The sequence below is a fragment of the Rhinolophus ferrumequinum genome, chromosome 9 (assembly GCF_004115265.2).
Source record: "Rhinolophus ferrumequinum isolate MPI-CBG mRhiFer1 chromosome 9, mRhiFer1_v1.p, whole genome shotgun sequence".
Classification (NCBI taxonomy): domain Eukaryota; kingdom Metazoa; phylum Chordata; class Mammalia; order Chiroptera; family Rhinolophidae; genus Rhinolophus; species Rhinolophus ferrumequinum.
Genome location: NC_046292.1, coordinates 10,704,846 through 10,724,525, shown reverse-complemented (window position 1 = coordinate 10,724,525; position 19,680 = coordinate 10,704,846). Strand labels below are relative to the sequence as shown.

The 19,680-nt window shown below is 47.0% G+C and overlaps 1 protein-coding gene across 3 annotated transcripts in view; it reads left to right on the top strand.

Moving 5' to 3' along the window:
- Positions 1-19,680, top strand: part of ZBTB17 (zinc finger and BTB domain containing 17) — a 29,395-nt gene that overhangs the window by 2,156 nt on the left and 7,559 nt on the right. Inside the window, exon 1 of one of the 3 annotated variants that reach the window (XM_033114532.1) lies at positions 13,935-14,015. The exons of the other annotated variants lie outside the window; for them this stretch is intronic. The gene's annotated coding sequence lies outside the window, so the exon portion shown is untranslated. Of the gene's footprint in view, positions 1-13,934; positions 14,016-19,680 lie in introns of those variants that run through there. 3 annotated transcript variants of the gene reach the window in all.

Here is a 19,680-nt window from a genome sequence, read left to right as displayed (position 1 = left end):
GAGTAAGACTGGAACTCTTAGCCATATGGATCAGCACAATACAATGCAAGACACACCGTAGAGATCTGTTCAAAAGTGTGGTGCCCAGAAGGATGACTGACGTGGGAACTCTCTACTGAGGGGGTGAAGAGTTAATGTGAACAACAGGTTTTAGGCAGATAAATGTAAAAGTCCCCTCAGATAGAGGCAGCCAGGATTCTGGTGTGAATCCCTGCTTCCCTGTTTAGGGGTGCTACGTCCTGAGGTCAAGTTCCTTCATCGCTGTGCCTAAGCTTCCTCATCTGTAAAACAGGGATAACAATATCTACATCACAGGATTGTTTTGAGAATTATGAGAAACCAAGCACGTATTTGACAAGGTCTGCTGTGTAAATGTTCGTTACCTCCTGCTGCGAGGTGCGGAATGGTTGCAAGCGACAGCCCAGTTAGTAGGATTGCAATCCAGGAAGGCCTAAACGTATGGGGAAGCCAGGTATACATAGAGGATCCAGGACTGCTCTGTGTCCTCCCAGTTTTCCTGAGGAGTTCCACCCAGTTTTCTAATTAAAGTTGTCAATCTGTGGGTTTTCAGAGACCACACTCTGACAAGTCTGGTGAGGGGTCCTTTGGGAGGTTCCCTCTGCTTGTTTAATTCTTTCAAGCTCCAGTGCTTTGGGGAAACCTTCTCTGAGCCCCTCCCAGCCCCCGACCCCAGCTGAGTTTGGGGCCCCTGCACTGTGATTTCTTAGCATCCTGCGTTGACCTCTCAATGTAGTCTCACCCCATGTTATAATCATAGGTTCCTTGTCTGTCTCCCTGCTAGACCACCAGTGTCTTGCATACAGGCAGGGACCGGTCTGGTTTTTCCCGGCATCCCCCGGTGTAGCTCATTTCCTGGCACGTAACTGGTGCTCAGTAAACACTGTTGGATGGATAGGTGATCAGCTTTGATTGGCTAAAGAGGACCTGGCAGTCAGGGCTGGAGAAGACTCCAGTGTGATGTGGGGTTGGCCTGCTGTTGATTGAAGAGAGGAGGGCCTGGTGGTTTATTTGGTATGTGGCTGTAATATGGGAGGTAGACGTGGAGGAGTATGACCTAAACTATGAGAGTTTAGGTCAGAAGATAGTTTCTCTGTCTTTCTATCTTTTTCTAGTAGAGCAGGGTTTCTCAACCTTGGCATTATTGACATTTGGGGCTGGGTAAGTCTTTGTGTGTGTGTGGGGGGGCAGTCCTGTGCACTTTAGGATGTTGAATAGCCTCCCTGGCCTCTACCCATAGATGCCAGTAGTAGCCACCTACCTCCAGCTGCGACAAACAGAAATGTCTCCAGACAGTGCCAAACATCTTCTGGGGCAAAATCACCCCCAGCTAAGAACCACTGCAATATAGGGTACTGGTTAGAAGTGTGGACTTCTTTCTTTCTTTTTTTTTTTTTTTAACTTTTATTTATTTTATTCAATCTAGTTGTGGAGGGTGCAGCTCACAGTGGCCCTTGTGGGGAATCGAACCAACAACCTTGTTAGGAGCTCTAACGAACTGAGCCGCGTGAACTTCTTAAGTCAGATATACCTGGACTCATCCTTATTCTTATACTTACTAGATGTGTGCCCAAGTACTTGACCTCTTTTAAGAGTCACTATTTTATTATATTTTATTTTACTTTTTCCCCTTTTTTCCGCCTCTCCCCCCCCCCCACTCTGGTTCAAGCCGTTGTTTCTCAGCCTGGTTGTGTAGGACACAGCTCCCTGGCCCGTGCTGGTGTTATGAGCCTTGTGCTCCCCCTCCACCCCCCAGGCAGTCAGTGGCTGTCGGCCACTCATGCTGGCTACTGGCTGCTCATGGCAGCACTCAGCAGCCCGCAGCAGCACTCAGCAGCCACGCCAACCTCCGGCTGTTCACGGCAGTCCAGTTCCAGGGAGAGCTGTTGTTCACAGAGCTGTTGTTCACGATCTTAGCTGTAGAGGGTACAGCAAAGAGCGCAGCTCACTGGCCCATGGGGGAATCGAACCAGCAACCTCACTGTTAGGAGCTCGGCGCTCCAACCACCTGAGCCACCGGGCTGGCCCGTACTTGACCTCTTTAAGCCTCAGTTTCTTCAGTTGTAAAATGGGGATAACAACACATAACTTTATTGGGTGGGATTACTGATTGATGAGGCAACGCATGTAGCATGCTCAGTTGAGTCCTTGACTCCAAAATTGGTAATTAGCATTATTATGTGGTCATTAGGAGAAGAGGACCCTTGAGAGGGCCAAGAAAGAAAGTGTGCAGAGTTGAGGAAGAAAAAAATGTTCAGTATAGGAATACATGCACAAGGTATAAACGTGAGAAAGTTCTAAAGAATGTCCTGTGGAAAGTAAGTCCCCCTCCCAACTGTGAATAGTAGCTGTGTGTCCTTCCAAAACTGTTCTGTGCATTTATGTCTGTCCCTACATAGGAAGAATACTATTTTTTAGGAGTCAAATGCACATACATTGAGCCCTCCTGTTAAAGGGTGGCCTCTTGTGGGCAGAGCTTCAGGGTTTTAACAGTTTGTGGCGAAAAAGACCAGGTGGCCCATTCTCTACTGTCCTGGAATTCCTGGAAGGATGGTGCCTGCGTGGGTGCCATGGAAGTACTAAGAGGTGGTATCTGGCAGGGTGGCACATTGTTTGGTAATGGGCACCACGAAAGGAAGGGACCCCCAACCTTAGAGAAAACGAAAACTCCAACTACGTTATCTATACAAAGCATATTGTCCTGGAGACCGTAATCTGCTTCTTTTTCTGGCCACAGTTTAAAAATGATTGAAATAATACAGGTCAAAGAGTGAAAATTGTAGCACCGAGTGATTCCAGCGTTTGCTGCAGATGTGTTGAGTGTCAGCATAGTACTGACACGCTCTGAGGTCCTCACTGGTATCCATAGCCTACCAGTCCGGGGCCAGTTAAGGCTGACCTCGATAATGTCATCACCACCCCTACACACAGATCTTGCTTGGACTCTTGGCTTCAAACCTGCTTGTTAGGAGTTGGACAGAGATAAGCCTTGAGCTTCAAAGGAAGGAAGCAAAGGGCTTGATTAGAATGAGAGTTGTTCGCTCATGTCTAAACAGCAGCGTGCAGCGGCTCAGAGGTGGCAATTCCAGCAGAGTGGGGACCAGGCCAGAAAGCAGGCTTGGTGGCTTCATTGTAACATCAGAGACATGCTCAGCTTCTGGTCTTGAAGACCTTTTGAAGGTCTGGCAGTAGAACCTGCTCTCCCCAGCCCAGCCCACCTCCCCACTTCCTGTACTGGAACTATTAATCTAAGCAGTCCCTTCCCGTCCTGACTGGCCGGCCCCACTGCCCAGTGGGGAGCTGTGTCTCCCTAGCTCAGAGGCCAGGCGGCTGAAGCACTTCTCATTTCAGTAGTCTCGGGGCTGAGTGGGCCCCTGTCAGGGACTTTCCCCGTTTACTGGAACTCAGTCAACAGCCCAAGTTAACGCTTCAAAACATTGAAAGAACACGGTTGAAATTTGTAAAAAAAAATTTTGTTAAATATTCAGTAGCTACTAAAGAATATACACAGTATAAACAACACCGATACAAGGAACACCCATGTATCCATCACTCAGTTTACAAGAAAGAATGTTGCCATTACCTTTAGAGTGCCCCTCCCTGATTCTGTCCCACCCCCACCCCGAGGTAATTTCTGAATTTTGCCTTTATTAGGTTGGTGCAAAAGTAATTGCGGTTCTTGCAATTATTTTTAACCCTTTAAACCACAGTTACTTTTGCACCAACCTAATGTCATTCTCTTGCCTTTATAGTTTTTTTAAAAAATTTTCTTTTTCTTTATAGTTTTACCACGTGTATTTGTATTGCTAAACAATGTATTGTTTAATTTCTCAGGTTTTTCAACTTAATATAATCGTGTTGTTTTCTTCAATGACTTAATTTTTTTTGCTTAACATTTGTTCTTGAGATTCATGCATGTTGTGCAGAGTTGTATTTCATTTTCATTTATGAATTATGAATTTATTGATCCTTCCTGTTGCTGATGGACCTTTGGTTTGTTTCCAGTATTTCGCTGAGACAGACAGTGCTGCTGTGAACGTTTGTGGGACCCACACGTACAGCCTCTCCAGGGCACGTCGCGGGGGTGGGACCAACTCACAGGGTGTACGCATCTTCAGTTTGACCAAATACCAAATTGTCTTCCAAAGTGGCTTCCCCAATTTACACTTCAACTGAAAATTCTGTGTGTTTCACATCCTCCCAGCAATGGTATTGTCCGACTTTAAAATTTTTACTAATCTGGGGGCAGTAGAGTGATATCTCATGTGATTTTGATTTGCAGTTTCCTGATTAAGTGGGTTGAGCATCTTTTAATTCTCTTACTGGTTATTCAGGCTTCAGCGTCTGTGAAACAACCACTTAAACGTCTTGCTCATTTTTCTGTTGTCTTGTTATTATATATAGACTTTTTCTTTGTTTTTCTTGTGTGTTTGTTTTTATTTTGGATACCAATCCTTTGTCAATTATATTGTAACTATCCACTTCCAGTTTGTGGTTTGTCTTTTCACTGTAGGTTTTTTCAAATGAACAGAAATTCTGAAGTTTAATGTCATTTATCAGTTTTCTAATTTTACAGTTAGCACTTTTTGTTCCTTTTTAAGAACTTCCTCCCTACTTCAAGTTTATAAAGATAGTCCCCTGTATATTGTGTTCCAAATGTTTTATGATTTTACCTTTTACATTAAGAGCTGTAGTCCATTTAAAATTATTTTTGTGTATGGTGTGAGATAAGTAGCTGATTTTTTTTTTTTTAAACTTTTTTTCTGGTGGGGGGCGAAGGGGAACAGGACTTTGTTGGAGAACAGTGTGTACTTCCAGGACTTTTTTTTCCAAGTCAAGTTGTCCTTTCAGTCTTAGTTGTGGAGGGTGCCCTTCAGCTTCAAGTTGTTGTTCTTTCAGTCTTAGTTGTGGAGGGCGCAGCTCAGCTCCAGTCCAGTTGCGGTTGCTAGTTGCAGGGGGCGCAGCCCACCATCCCTTGCAGGAGTCAAACCGGCAACCTTGTGGTTGAGAGGACGTGCTCCAACCAACTGAGCCATCCGGGAGCTCAGCGGCAGCTCAGCTTAAGGTGCTGTGTTCAATTTTAGTTGCAGGGGGCAGAGCCCACCATCCCTTGTGGGACTCAAGGAGTTGAACTGGCAACCTTGTTTTTGAGAGCCCACTGGCCCATGTGGGAATCGAACTGGCAGCCTTCAGAGTTAGGAGCACGGAGCTCCAACCGCCTGAGCCACTGGGCCGGCCCTGATTTTTTTTTTTTAAGTGTACCAAATTGTTCCAGTACTATTTATTAAAACATACATCCCGTTCTGATGTAGATGCCTGATCACTGCACTGTACACCTGAAGCTGAAGCTGAACAATAATGAATGTCAACTACAATTTTATATATATATATATAGTTACAAGAAGTGGAATACAGTATTAGGAATAGAGCGAGTGGAAATGTAATGGCTCTGTGCGATGTCAGAGGGGTAGTGGATGGGGGAGGGGGTTGTCACTGTGTGAGGGATATAAATGATAAATGTCTAACTATTACATTGTTTTATGCACCTGAAACTAATAATTTTAAAAAAAATGTTAAAAAAACTCACTAAAATGATTTTGTAGTTACATGGATGCACAGATGTAAGGTAAGACTGTACCTTATAAAGTAAAATAGATTATGAAAAAAAACAACATTCCTTTCATGTGGATCTGTAATATTACCAATAGCCATTATATAGCAAATGTCCACAAATATATGGGTCTGTTTTGGGCTCTTTACTATATATTCTCTATCTCTGTGCCAATACCACACTGACTTAATGCGTAAGTTTTTATATAACGATTCTTGGTATCTGGTGAGGCCATGGCCCTTTGCGCTTCCATTTTCATTTTAGGTTGTGCTCATCAAATTCCATAAAAATTGTTGGGATCTTTTATTAGAATTGCTTTGAATGTAATGCATACCATTTTGGATAGAATTGACATTTTTATGATGTTGCGTTTTCCAATCCATGAACATGGTCTAACTCTCAGTTTACATCATTCACCAAAGTCTAATTTTAGTCATTGTCTTTATACCCTACTCTCAAACAGTTAAAGACCTTAGCACTTTAATTCCTATCACTTGACTTTTATTAAAAGTTCTCCTTGACTTTTATTCTATCAGTGTGTATTTTAGTTCTTTTAAAAATTTTATAAGACATCAGTAACTCAGTGTTTGTTTAGATTTACTTATTATTTACTACTTGGATTGTTCCTCATCCCTTCTGGAATTTAATATCTTCATTCTGGGATCACTTTTTAATCTACCTGAGGAATATCTTCTCTAATGTGAATTTGGGCTGTGGGCCATTTGGGTACCAGCTAATGTTTGGTTGCAAATACTCAGGGGGGATTTTACCCTCCTTCATTTGGCACCACGATTTGATATAGGCAGTTTTTGGTGCAGCCTTCTTTCCACTGACGTATAACCATTTGGGGCCCCAGCTTTATTCTGGAATGTCCTCCCCTAAGACCTCTCTTCTGGGTGGGATTGGTGGGAGGAACTCAAGCTTGCTCAGTTCTGCAAATGCCTTCCATACACAGCCTCAGAGCTCCACTTGCTCTCTGGATTCCCCCTTTGCTTAATTTTGTTTTGACCTCTCAGTGTTCCTTACTGACTTGCCAGTTCTTTGATGCGTTTTAAAAGATGTCTTACAATTTTTCTTCAGCATTCATAGCTCTTTGCAGTGAGAATCAGCCGAGGTAATTAAGATATTTCAGAGTTTTAATTTTGTGTTTCATCGGACAGCAACAAACTCTGAAGATTAGAACCAAGACTTAGTAATGTTCACTTCTGACTTTTATAAGATTCTCCCCCTTTTTCCGCCTCCCCCCCCCCACTCTTTAAAGCCGTTGTTTCTCAGTTTCGTTGTGTAGGACACAGCTCCCTGGCCCATGCTGGTGGTATTATGAGCCTTGTGCTCCTCAGGCTGAGGCAGTCGGTCGCTGGTCACAGGTCTGCCGCTCACGGCAGCTCTCGCCGGCTGCCGGCCACTCACGGCAGCACAACTGCAGGGAGAGCCTTTGTTCACAATCTTAGCTGTAAAGGGCGCAGCTCACTGGCCCATGTGCGAATCCAACCGGTGACCTCGGCATCAGGAGCACGGCATTCCAACCACCTGAGCCACCAGGCCAGCCCATAGGATGTTTTGTAACACTCATTAGTATAAGAAAAGTGTTTGGTAAGTGCCGATTAATGACAGAGTCTGCCATTTGGGGATAAATGAAGGATCCATTGAATCTAGTATTCTGTGTCTGTCCGAGGACGTTTTGTCCTTGTCTAACGTGGAAAGAGCACATCTTTTAGAGTATGATGGACTTGGCCTTGAACTGGGCATGTCAGTGCAACCTAGGTCATGTGACAACATCTCTAAGCCTTGATTTGCTCGTCTGCACAATGGGGGTGATCATATTAATACCCTGTGCACAGCATATCGTGGGTATCGATAAGGTAGCGCATGTATCTGAAACACTTTGCAGGTGGGTTGACACAGCAGCGGTTCCCTTCCTGTTCTCCCCACGTGCCCCTGCCCTTTGGAAACAATGAGCCTACGATTTCTCTTGCAGGTGACCTCCCCTGAGTGCTTAGCATGGGGGACCTTATTATTAGCAAGGCTGGGTTTTCTCTGGGCACAATCCTTTACCAGGACTCACAGTTACCTTAGAGCTAGGCGAAATACCCCATCAGATTGGGAAATCGTAGCATCTGTACTGCCGGCTCTCTGATCAGTTACACCCAAGCATTGTTTTTCACCCAACCAATGAATGCATTAAAAATTGGCATCATCATTGGCAGGCTCCTGTCCAAAGTGTCCACCATTTTATGCTCCTGCTCACTGGGGACATGCCCTGACCCACAGTGGAAACTGGGAGTCTTTTCCGTTTTTACCAGTCTGCTACTGGAAGTGGTATCTTGTGCTTATTTCTATTTCTTTGGCCATTAGTGAGGTTGAACATGTTTTTTTTTCTGTGTAGAGTATATCGACCTCTTGTATTTCTTTCGTGAATTGCCTGTTCATTTCTTTGACTCATTTTTCTGTTGGGAGACTTTGTTGTTGATTAATTTGTATAACAGCTTTATTAAGATATTCACTTATCATACAATCCACCCGTGTAAAGTGTGCACGTCAGTGGCTTTTAGTGTACTCACAGCGTTGTTCAACCATCACCATGTCTAATTCTAGAACATTTTTATTATCCCAAAAAGAAACCCTCCACCGATGAGCAGTCACTGCCCATGTGCCTCTGTCTCCCGCAGCCCTAGGCAGCCAGCTTTCTATGATTATGGCTTTGCCTGGTCTAGGCATTTTGTATAAATTGGAATTGTGCAACTTGTGGACTTTTGTGACTGGCATCTTTCACTTAGCATACTATTGCCAAGGTTCATTCATGTTGCAGCATGCATCAGTACTTTTTATTGTCAAATAATATTCCATTGTGTGGGCATACCGCATTTTATTGATCCGTTCATCAGTTGATGGACATTGCGTTGTTTCTACCTTTTGACTGTTACGAGTAATGTTGCTATGAATATTTGTCTACAAGCTTGTGTGTCACGTACACATTCATTGTTGATTCATTTTTAAGAGCCTTTTGTATATCCCGATTATCCACCCTTGTTTACCACATAGGCTGTAAATATTTTCTCCCCCGTTGCTATTTGCACTTGGGATGTTGAGAAGATAAGGGTAATAGGAATGAAACAGAACATTGGGATTTCCGCCCCATCTTTCATCCCCCTAAGAATTAAGTTTGTGTGCCCTCACTGCCCCCACTGTGACCCTCCTGAGCAGTCTTGGGGCTAGCCTGCATACCTCACACAGCAGGCAGGGCATGGCAAATGTTCTGTGTCTGCCTCTCTTCTGTGTGTCTGCCTCTCTGCCCCTCTCTCCCAGGCTGCTGCCTTAGGACGTGGAACCAGAGAGCACTTGCTGGTTTCCAAGAGCACTTGATCTCCAGCTCGTACTTCAAAGTAGCTGCCTGAAAAACCGCCAGGGTTGCAAGCCATCCGTTCAAGAGGCGTTCAGCAGCTTTGCTGATTCATGCTGCTGTGGGTGGAGGGGATTTGAGGGGCAGGAGGTCAGCAGCACTGTTTCTTCTAGGGTGAGCTAGGGCTTGAGCCTCTTCTAATCCCCGGGGCTGCTGTCCAAAAACTGTCTTTTAGAGCCGCACTCAGCTTGTGGACTTGAAGAGCCCAGCACTTTAAAAATATCAGCGGAAATTGAGACATTGAGTTCTTGACCATTCTTTATTTAGGCCTAACGTAAGTTTTTGAGATTCCCCCAAAATATCCCTCTAAAATATCGTCTTACTCATGTAAGTGTTGTCCGGTCAAGTTTTATAAAGTATTAAGGTTAGTTTAATCGGAATCGTAAATATACAGTTCGATGTTGGCTTATATAGTTTATATATAGTCAGAGGTAGTTCATACTTGGTGTTCATGTTTATGCTCATAAGATTTCCAGTACAGGGAAAGTTTTAAATTAAAAAAACAACAACACTAAATGCTAGGGAGATACCTCATTTTTGTCATTCACATGGTATCTGTTATACTTCAAATGCATGCATTTATAATCCATCAATCTTATCAATGAAATCATTTTACTCAACATTTATTAAGTCGCAACGCTAGAATGGACCTTCACAACCACTAATCCTCATGAGGAAATCAACCCAGAAAAAAGTCACAGGAAAAGCATGTGCTACATTGAAGTCCAAATACATCCACCTCTGAACAACGGGTATTCAACCTAACTTTTTCTTGTGGCTTGGATTGTTGACCTTAGCTAGTATCATTCGACAACTAACCCTTCCTTTGCAATTGGCCTGTTCTGTCTTGTTTCTCAGTGAAAGCCTCATGGCTCCTCCAAACTCATTGTGCTCTTTGTAGAAAGAAGGTGGGTCTTGCCGCCAGTCCTGGCGTCTGCTGTCCGAAGGGGACCATTTTATGCTGCTGCTCCTGGAAACGGGCCCTGACCCACACTGGAAACTGGGAGGCTTTTCAGTTTTTACCAGTGTGATACTGGAAGTGGTGTCTTGTGTTTGTTTGTATTCCTTTCACTATTAGTGAGGTTGACCGTCATTTCTTCTGTGTAGAGTATATGGCGCACCTCTGCCTTGTGCTCCGGTTACTGCTGAGTGGAGGGAGCCTTGCAGTTTGCAAGGCCTTTTCCTGGTCTCTTCAGGTTGAAGCACTTCGTCTGTGATGGCTCCTGGATCACTGAGAAGATAGTCACATCCATTTTTAGAAGATAGGGCGAGGATTAAAGCAGTGGTTCCCCTTTTCTTCGATAAATATTATCAATATTGCTGACATGGGTTTATATGTAATAATTAAGAATGATGATGGCCGACAGCAACTGTATGAAGTAGAAACTTTTACTACGATCCCCATTTTACAGAAGGAAATTGAGGTGCCAAGATTTAAGTATCCTTGCCCAAGGTACTTAACTAGCTTGGCGCGATTCCAAGACAGGAGTTTTAACTGAGCCCGGGGAGGGAGGGTCAGTAAACTTTCTAAAAGCCCTTTTCAGAGCTGTCCCTGCCCCTCCTCCCTCCCCCCCCCCACCCCCCCAGGTCTTCAGCTTCATCTCTGCCTGAAAAAGGCTACCAGCTGCTCTCCTGGGGGGTTTTCAGTTTTGTACCCTTAAGGAATTTTTGCTCGTAAAGTTTTCCCGAGTGACACATTTCTCTGTGGAAATTACCATGATTTTCCATTTCCCTCATGAGGTTTTTTTGTGTGTTTTTTTTTTCTGTTGAGAAGTTTTTAGTCACCAAGTCTTGTAGAAAATGTCTTAAAGGTTTTATGGTAAATAGAAACAAAGGAACTCTGACCTTGTGGACATTTTCTTTCTCTCTTCTTTCTTTCCTTTTTTCACTTTCTCGGTTTTAAGTTTTGAGTAGGTAATATTTACAAATGGTAAAACAAAAAAATGCAGAAATGATATACAGTGAAAAGTATAACTTCTTTCCCCACTTTCCCTTCTCAGAGGAGGTTCCTCTTACCTGTGTCTATGCCTCCAGAGATGTGAATGTTTTCTTTTCAATGTGAATAAGAGCTCGGAATTCCCAGCCTGGGTTCATGGTTTTAGACAAACAGCATGGCCCAGCTTCCCCCTAGGAAGGGTCAGGTACTAAATGTTAAGGGACTCTGAGCCACTCCAAGAAGATGTTTGTAAAACTTCCAAAGGATGTTACAATATTTAGTGGGAAGGCCGCTTGCGCAGGCTCAGAAAGACCCATGTAAGTGTGTGTTGGATTCTGGGCACCAGCTAAACCCTCCCAGTGCCAGCTGGGGGTGACATTGTGCCATTTTTCACTTCCTCAGGGTCCAGCATTGTGGGACTTCCTAACTTGTTTTTCTGCTTCTGATCTCCCCCTTTCAGTCTGCTCTTAATGCTGAAGCAGCCAGAGTAACCTTCCGAAATGTGAGCCTAACCATGGCCTGCCCTCTCCTGTTTAAACCCCTGGCGTGGCTCCCGTCTGCTGAGGATGAACAGGATGAACGCTGAGTCCTGGTGTGGGGGACTCAGCCCTGCGTGCTGGCGCCAGCCTGTCCACCCAAACGTTATCTTGGTGCTGTCGCCCTCCCTCCTGTCCCCCAAGCATGCACACCGTTCTTTGTCATGTCCCCATCCCATTGCTTACTCTGTCCTCTGCCTGTACGTCCTTCTCACCTTTGGTCATGTGTCATGTTAGACACATGTGTCATGTGTCATGTGGCTAGGGGGCGGCACCCTTTCAGCACTCAGCCGAGGGTAGTGAGACTCTGGGTCTTTCTCCCCTGGTAGAAGGTGGGCACTCAGGCAGGCCTGGCCTTAGACCCGTGGAGCTGCCAGCCCCCAGGGCACCTGTTCTGCAGTTGACTTGGAAGTACACGTCCGTCCACTGCGCTGCCCCTTAGCCCACCACATACGGAGATCAGACCCCCAGGTCTGTCCATATTTAACTCGAGTGGGCATTTCTTCCCGGGCTTTCTGCCCCAAGTCACACAATAGCAAAGGCCTGACAGCAGAAGTGTGAAGCCAGATGGGAACAAAGTCCGTGTGCTTTTTCATCACGCCGGACCAGGTGGTGGCTCCTTGGGTCTCCACCGACCACCTTTCCATGGCTTTGACCTGGCACTTTGTTGCAGAACCACCGTACACTTCACTTGGGATAACCAGCTTTGCTGTTTTAATTAATAATTTTTTTCTTGTTTATTTATTTCTTGTTTATTTGTATCAGTGTTAGAGAAGTAATATCTAATTCCATTTTTGCCAGCATTTGTGCGATGCTTCCTGTTACTTATCTTCTTTTTTTTTTTTTAAAAAAAGCTGTTATTTATTTAAGTGTGTTTTTCTAGGACTCATCAGCTCCAAGTCAAGCAGTTTTTTTTCAATCTAGTGGTGGAGGGCACAGCTCACATTGGCCCATGTGGGGATCGAACTGGTAACCTTGTTGTTAAGAACACAGTGCTCAAACCAACTGAACTAACTGGCCGTCCCTGTTTATCTTCTTTAATCCTCGTGTATGTGATGGTTTTACTATTTAAGGGGTGAGGAGTCTGGAACTCAGAGAAGCTTGCCTGAAGCTACCCAGATATGATGGGAGGCAGGGTTCAAACGCGTGTTCTCTGCTTCTTAGTACATTGGTCTTGTCTCTTTCTTATCCAGTATTCTCGCGTATGGCGATCCCCTTCCTCTGTGGCTTTCATCACCGTCTCTACTGCAGACCTCTTGGCTGTAATTGGCCGACACAGAACTCTTGCCCCCCACACTGAATGTCTGCCCCGCCGGCATTCCCACCTCAATAAATGGCACCACCACTTGGCCAGCTTCTCAGGCTGAAAATATTAGTGTCATCCTTGACGCCTTTCTTTTTCCCCACAATCCGCATCTACTTGATCAGCTAATGATGTTGGCTGTGCCAGAATGTCTCCCTCATCTGACGCCTTTCCTGCTCCCACCTTGGTGGAAGCCACCTCCATCTCTTGCTTCTCTGCTGGTGTTCCTGTGTCCACTTTTGCCCCCTGAGGGTGCCCCAGGACACTTACGTAGAAGGAACTCCAAAGCCTGACTTGCCTCAGACCCTGAGTGATCTCAGCCTCTGCTGCCGCCAAGCTCGCCTCCTCTGCTCCAGGCACACCGGCCCCTTTGCCAAGGTCCTGCCTGTCTCGGGGCCTTTGCGTTTGCCCTTCCTGTGTCTGTAACGGTCTCTGGCCTTATAGCTCGCTCTTGTACTTCATTCAGGTCTTTGCGTAAATGTCACCCCAGACAGGTCCTCCTTGACCCTTTTCTTAAATATTAAGTAGCCTCTGCCTCTCTGTCTTCTTGGCTTGTTTTAGTTTCTTTCACAGCACTTAATACATGACGTTATTTTATCAGTTTATTACCCGCCTTCCCCATTGGCTGAAAGCTCTAATTCAGTACCTAAGACAAGCACAGAATAAGCACCCACTGAGTGTTTGTGACATTCTTGAGTCTTTTCTGTGTGTCTGTTTCCTAACTGATGGGCTGAGGACCCCTGGAGGGGAGTGCCGTAATTAGGAGGAGTTGTGCAGCTGTGTCACACCCCAGTTTTTCTGTATAATGGGGACGTTCTCTCATTCATGTACGTAGAATTGTTTCGCAAATGCTGTTGCGATGAATAGAATGAAATTCATTTTTCATAATGGTTTTTGTCTATTATTTTCTCAGTTGACAAGCACCAAAAGTACAATTATCATTTCGAAGGGTCCACAGAATATTTTGACCTTGAGTTAGTCATCCTCTGAAAGGCCAGGGATCACCGCTCTTTACCAGGCCTGTTGCCCAACGTGATTTGTAACTGTTTGAGAGCAAGATCCTAGAGTAGGTGCTATAAACAGCTGTCAGGAAGAAGGAAGAGGTAGTCCCGCCCTGCAGTGAGTGTATTAAACTTGGTGGGGCAGACAGGCAACCTGCTGGTGTAATTTCGGGCTGTGTCAATATGCCACCACCGCTCCGGGCGTCTGAGGTAGGGTTTGGGGATGTCGGGGGGGTGGTGATCAGACACCACGCGACACCCACCTGTTCTGATTTTGGCTTTTTGGTAGCAAGGCCCTGTGGCAAGCTTCAGGAGGCCCCAGAGCACGTGTGGACCGAACAAATTCTAAGCTGGCAAGGGCTCCCGGGACACTGGACGGCATCTTCTTCAGGCTGGCCAGCCTTCCCACTCAGCCACGTTCCTAGAGCAGTGGGGCCATCAGGTTGGCATGGGGGTGCCCGCTTCTCTTCAGAAGTGTGGTTAAATCTTAGAGATAGTGGAAGTTGCAGTTTGAAAAGCAGTCGGTACCACAGTTTAATTTTATATTTAGATATTATTTTTAGGTTTAAAGAAAATCAGTGTTGTTGTTTTTTTTTATAATACAAACTTCAGCAAAGAAAATACTAACAAATCTGTTTTTTAAATTTTTATTAAATTTATCGGGTGACATTGGTTGGTACATTTTATGTAGGTGTCTAGAGTACAGTTCTCTAATACATCATCTATCCATTGCACTGTGTGTTCACCACCCAAATACTACTGAAACTTGGCTGGTAGGATTATATAGAAGGTAGCAGTGATTTTCAGGGTGAAAGCTACCGTCCAGTAGAAGATAACCAGAATTTGGGGTCATTAGGGAGGGCTAAGTCAGGTTCGTATGTTTATCTAAAGGGGAAATTGATTTACAGTTTGAGAAACAACTAGCTTTAATAGAAGAGCTGTGTGTTCTGGGCAAGGAGGAAAGTGCCAGGAGGGCTGGTTTTGTTAATATTTGCTTCTGCCACGTTGCACTGAAAAGGAACAGGTGGCCACACTGGGTGGCTGGTAGGGTTGGGGACATAGGTTTCATGTTTGCAAGGCTGGCCTGCTGTGAACTTCCATTTCCTTGGCCTGAGTTTGTGTGTGCTAAGCTATATATATACAGGAGCCACCTGTATTTCTAGAAAATCAGGAACCCTGAGCAACTGAAAACCAAATGGTGTTCCCGCTCACCTGCTTCAGGTGCCTCAAGGCTCTTGGACTCGAGGTGGCTGTGTCACGTCCAGGCCCGCAGCTGGGCGCATGTTCTGGGACTGGGGGACTCGTTGGTCGAGATCCGCGTGTCCTTGTGGTAGGCCAGCTGTTCTCCGGCTTCCCTCTGTGTGGCAGTTTGGAAACTCTGCCTGCAGTTTAGTGCTGGCTAATAACGGGGGTAATATTTCATGTTTGACAGGTGCTCATTTGACTTGAGAGGGAGCGGTGCTCTGTGGACCCACTTAGAGCCCCGGGCTGGCATGCCAGCCCTCACCCGGGAGCACTCTGGGGGCTTAACAGAGCAATTGTGCGCCATAAAGTGCTTCCCCACCTGAGAAAATTGCTCTGCGTGGCTTTTGCTCAGTGCTCTTCCCTTCACTCTCTCCCTCGCAGAATGTTAATTGGGCTCTGGGATTTTTCCAGATTGCATTTAGAAGGAATAATGGGTTACGATTACAACTTCTTAACAAGGTCAAGTCACCGCATAGTTATTGAGTGCACCCAAGGTGCCCAACATAAAAGGATATGTGGAAACCATCTGATAGGGTCGTTGGCCTGAAAAACACTGTAATCTGCAGCTCTGCTTCCCGGTAGTGCTAGTTTGTTGAGTGCTTACCCTGTGCCAGGCACGGTACAGGCCCTCTGCTTACGTCACCCAGTTTAATCATGGGACAGATGTGGGTCGTAGTCCCACGGGCCCCATTTTGCCCGAGGAGAAGCTTTGCTGGAGATCACCTGCTAGTATGGTAGGTGGCAGAACCTGGGCCGTGGAGGCAGCGATATGGAACTTGGCACCTAGAGAAGCTGTGTTCTTAGTTTTCAGGTGACCAGGCTGTGCCATGCCTGACACTGCGTCGCTTGGCATGTTGAAGAGACTCTGTAAATGCCATTTCATTGGTACTGGTTGGGATCTGGGATTTGGGTTTTGTTGAATTGAGCAGAGTGGATTTCATGACCCAAGGAGAACCCTCTCGTATGTCAGCAGTCTGTTTACCATGCTTTGGAGCTGAAGGACAAATGAGATGGCCAGTCCCTCTAGGCCCCACTCCTGTGAGCCTTTGCAGTTCTTGCGGCTCCACTGAAGCCTGGGGTCCCGGCCTCGCACAGCCCCGGCGAGGGCGGCTGGCAGCGCGGTTGGAAACGACCCGGTTTTTGCATCGATTGAGGGTGGTACCTGTACCTCACTTTTTTCTTATTAAAAATTTAGTTAAATTTTGAGCTATGTCCCCATACAAAAGTATATGAAATGTACACATTTAGTTTAAATAATAAATCTAAGTGTGTCCAAGTAAAGAACTAGAACACTCCTGTATCCTGATTGCCTTTCCTCCCGTCCAGAGGGAACCATCATCCTCAATTTTTTTGTTAATCATCCCCTTTTGAACTGATATCAACTGTATCAGTTGTCTCTTGCTGTAAACAAACCATCAGCAGTTTATTTCGCCCAATTTTGTGGGTGGACTAAGTACGGTTTTTTGTTCCACGAGGTGTTGAGGTCATTCATGTGACAGCCTTCGGCTGGTGGCTGGGCTGGAAGGTCCAAGAAAGTATCTGTCATATGGAGCCTTGTTGCTGTCAGCAGGGATGTGTCAGTTCGTCACGTGGCCTTTGTACGTTGGTGTTTCTTCTGGGGACGCTCCACATGTCCTGTCTCTCCAACAAGAGAGCCTGGTCATTCTTAGAGTTGGGCAGCTGGATTCCAAGAGAGCCAAGCAGAATCTTCCAGACCTCTTAAGGGCCAAGCCTGGAAATGTCACAGAGTCACTGCATCCTGTTGGTCAGAGTCGTCACAGGGCCACCCAGATTCAGGTGGAAGCTCAGAGCAGGTGCAGTTGGCTCTGATGGGAATGGCAGGGATTGTTGGCGGGCGGCCAGCTTGGAGACTGGTACCCATGCCATCCATGTCCACGTGGCTGCGCTGGGCCTGTTTGGAATCACACTGCAGGGGGGCCCCAGGTCGCTCACTTTTTCATTCCCAAATGAAGTTCTTGTGAGGCAGGCCCGGGCTGTGTGTGCAGCCAGTGTGTTGTCATCAGGAGAGCGTCCCCGCTCTGACCCCGAGGTCTGCCCCTTTAAGGAAGAACAGCTGAGCAGCTGGTTGTGTCGTGGGCAAGGTGCCCGATTGCAGTCTGCAGTCTGTGAGAAGGTCAGGCCCGTCTCTGAGTGGGCAAGTCGTGTGCCTGTTTGGGGCTTTCATTTTCTGCATCTACATGAGGACTTTGGGTTCGTTGGGCTGTGTGGTCTTGTTCTGTTTGTGTTTTCTGTAGTTCTGAGTTTTTAGGGTCTTTCTTAGAAGTAGCTTTAACTAAGGCCAACATTTATCATCCTTCCAGCAAGATGAAATAAGGAGGGCGGGATCCCACACTTGTGTTTGAGTGAAGGATACTACATACCAAGGGTAGAGCTGGTGGGAACGGCCTTTGTCACTCACAGTGGTCATGAGAAGCAGGCTGGCTGGTGATCTTATTGTGTTTAAAGTCTCTTCAGACAGGGACCCCTCATCGCGTGCACTCAGAACGGCCAGCTCCCACCTCCCTGCTCGTGGTCCCTAATTGTCCCCGTGTGGCCCAGGCAGGTGCATCATTTTCCTGGATCCCTCTAAGCTTGGCCAGATCCTGGTGGGTGCCTGTCACTGCAGAGTATACAAGAGGACGCAGGAGGCAGTGGGAGGATGGCCATGATCATTCTAGAGCATTTCACACAGGTTTAGATGTGGGGCTCTAATTTCTAACCAGCCCCTCTGAGGGAAGGACCAAGTCAGCTGGCCCCTCACCTGCTATGCGCCATCAGCCTGGGAAGAGAAGGGGCTGTTCTGAGCCTTTTTGCAGGCAGCCAGCTGGTGGTGAGAACTGGAAGACAGCCTGGGGCATCTGAGCCCCACATGCCCCGGGGGTGTTCATGTGCCCACGATTCTAAAATCCACAATGCTGAGGCACACCATTTCTGTGGATGACACCATTTAGAGCTTGGCAACCCCCCCCCTCCCCCCCCTGCGCTCACACTCCCTGGGGGCTGATCACAGGCCCGGGCTCCTGAGCATACGTGTAAGTGCTGCTTATCTATTTATGGAACCAGCCTTGTTTTTCTTTCCTTCCTTTTAGTTCCTCTCCTTCCCCTTTTGCTTCTTCCTCTATCTCTTTACGCTCTCCCCGTTTCTTCTGTCTTCTTTTTCTTCCTTTGATTTTGTCAGAACAGATGCTCTTTTAGGAGAATTTCTCTGTTGGAATGGCTTCGCAGGCTGCCTCAGAGGAATTTGGGGGCCTCTGGGTTTTTCCTCCGACACCCACATTTGGGGAGGAGCCACTTCTGGGCGGGCATCTCCTATCTGAAGAGTGCGGTTAGCATTGGGTGGAAAACATTACTCATGGCACACAGCTGCTCTCTGTGTGGGGGCGGATGGGGGACTTGGAGGTGCTGGGCCACCATCCACCTTCTCCCGGGGACCTTTACCAGCCTTCCCCCAAGGCCTCTGAAAATGAGAGCACCCCCCAGGAGAGCTGGGCTTTGCTGCCCTTCCCTGGAAGCTCTGGGGTGTGTGGCAGCCTTGGGTCCCGGCAAGGCTGACGAGTCACCTGACCTTTGGCTGGCAGCCCCTCCACCCTGTTGGCCAGGAGTCTTTTCTCACGTTTATCTTCCCTGCAAGTTAGATCCGTTTCTGGCTGGAGGGTTCTGCTTTCAGCAGGCTCCAGTTAAGGGGGGCTGGGAAGAACTCGTTACCTCCAGGGGTTCTGCTGATGCTCCCCGGTTGTTTGTGAGCCTGGGAGACACTTCCCCACCGCTCAGTTTTTGGGTTGGCTCCTGATGAAGGTGAGGGAGCCAGGCCCACTGCCAAGACGGAGAGTTTGGACCTGACTTGAAACGGCTCATTCTGAAGCTATTGAAGATTTGGCACTTGTGGGCCTGGTGGTCCCTCCCTCCCTCCCTTTCTGCACTTGGGAGGTATTTCGCCCCGGGCCCCTGAGGACACGGAGGGTGACAGGTGACGGGGTCAGAGGCTGCTCACGTGGCTTTTTCCACAGCAGAGAGGACGGCTCTGGGAATGATTTGGCCCAGTCCCCTCCTTGCCACCTGCCTTTGTTTCTGTTTGCACCGTGCCTGGTGTGTACTCCCTTCAGGTGTCAGGCCTTCCTGGGTGTTTAACTCACAGACTGGACATCGGTTGTTTTCCATGTTCTCCAGAAACCTGTGTTTTCGCTTTTACTTGCTCGGGAACAGAGCAGCCACAGTTCCCCCTTGCATTCCGGTCACACATGGGAACTTGCGTTTTCCAGGGATTAAAGATCTAGGGAAGGAGGCCTTCCTGGTGTCCTGTGCAGTGCCGGCCTTTGCTCTGCGGGCTCCGTGCTGCTGCTGCTGCTGCTGCTGCTGCTGCTCTCGCTTGGGCGCTGGTTGTCCAGCAGCTACAGAGCGCCCAGCTGCTCGTACCTTAACCTCTTGACTGTGGGGCTGACCCTGGCCCTTCTGCTCTCCCCTAAGAGCGCTACACGTGTAAGGCCCTTACGCTGTTACTGAGAGTATTCCTGAGGGGTCCGAGAAGCCTTGCCTCTGTCTGGGAGCTTGTAAGTGGGGGCTGGGACCAAAGGGCAGTCCTGGGGATGGTGCAGGGAGGGAAAGGGTGTTTCCGGGTCCCCAGCAGCAGCAA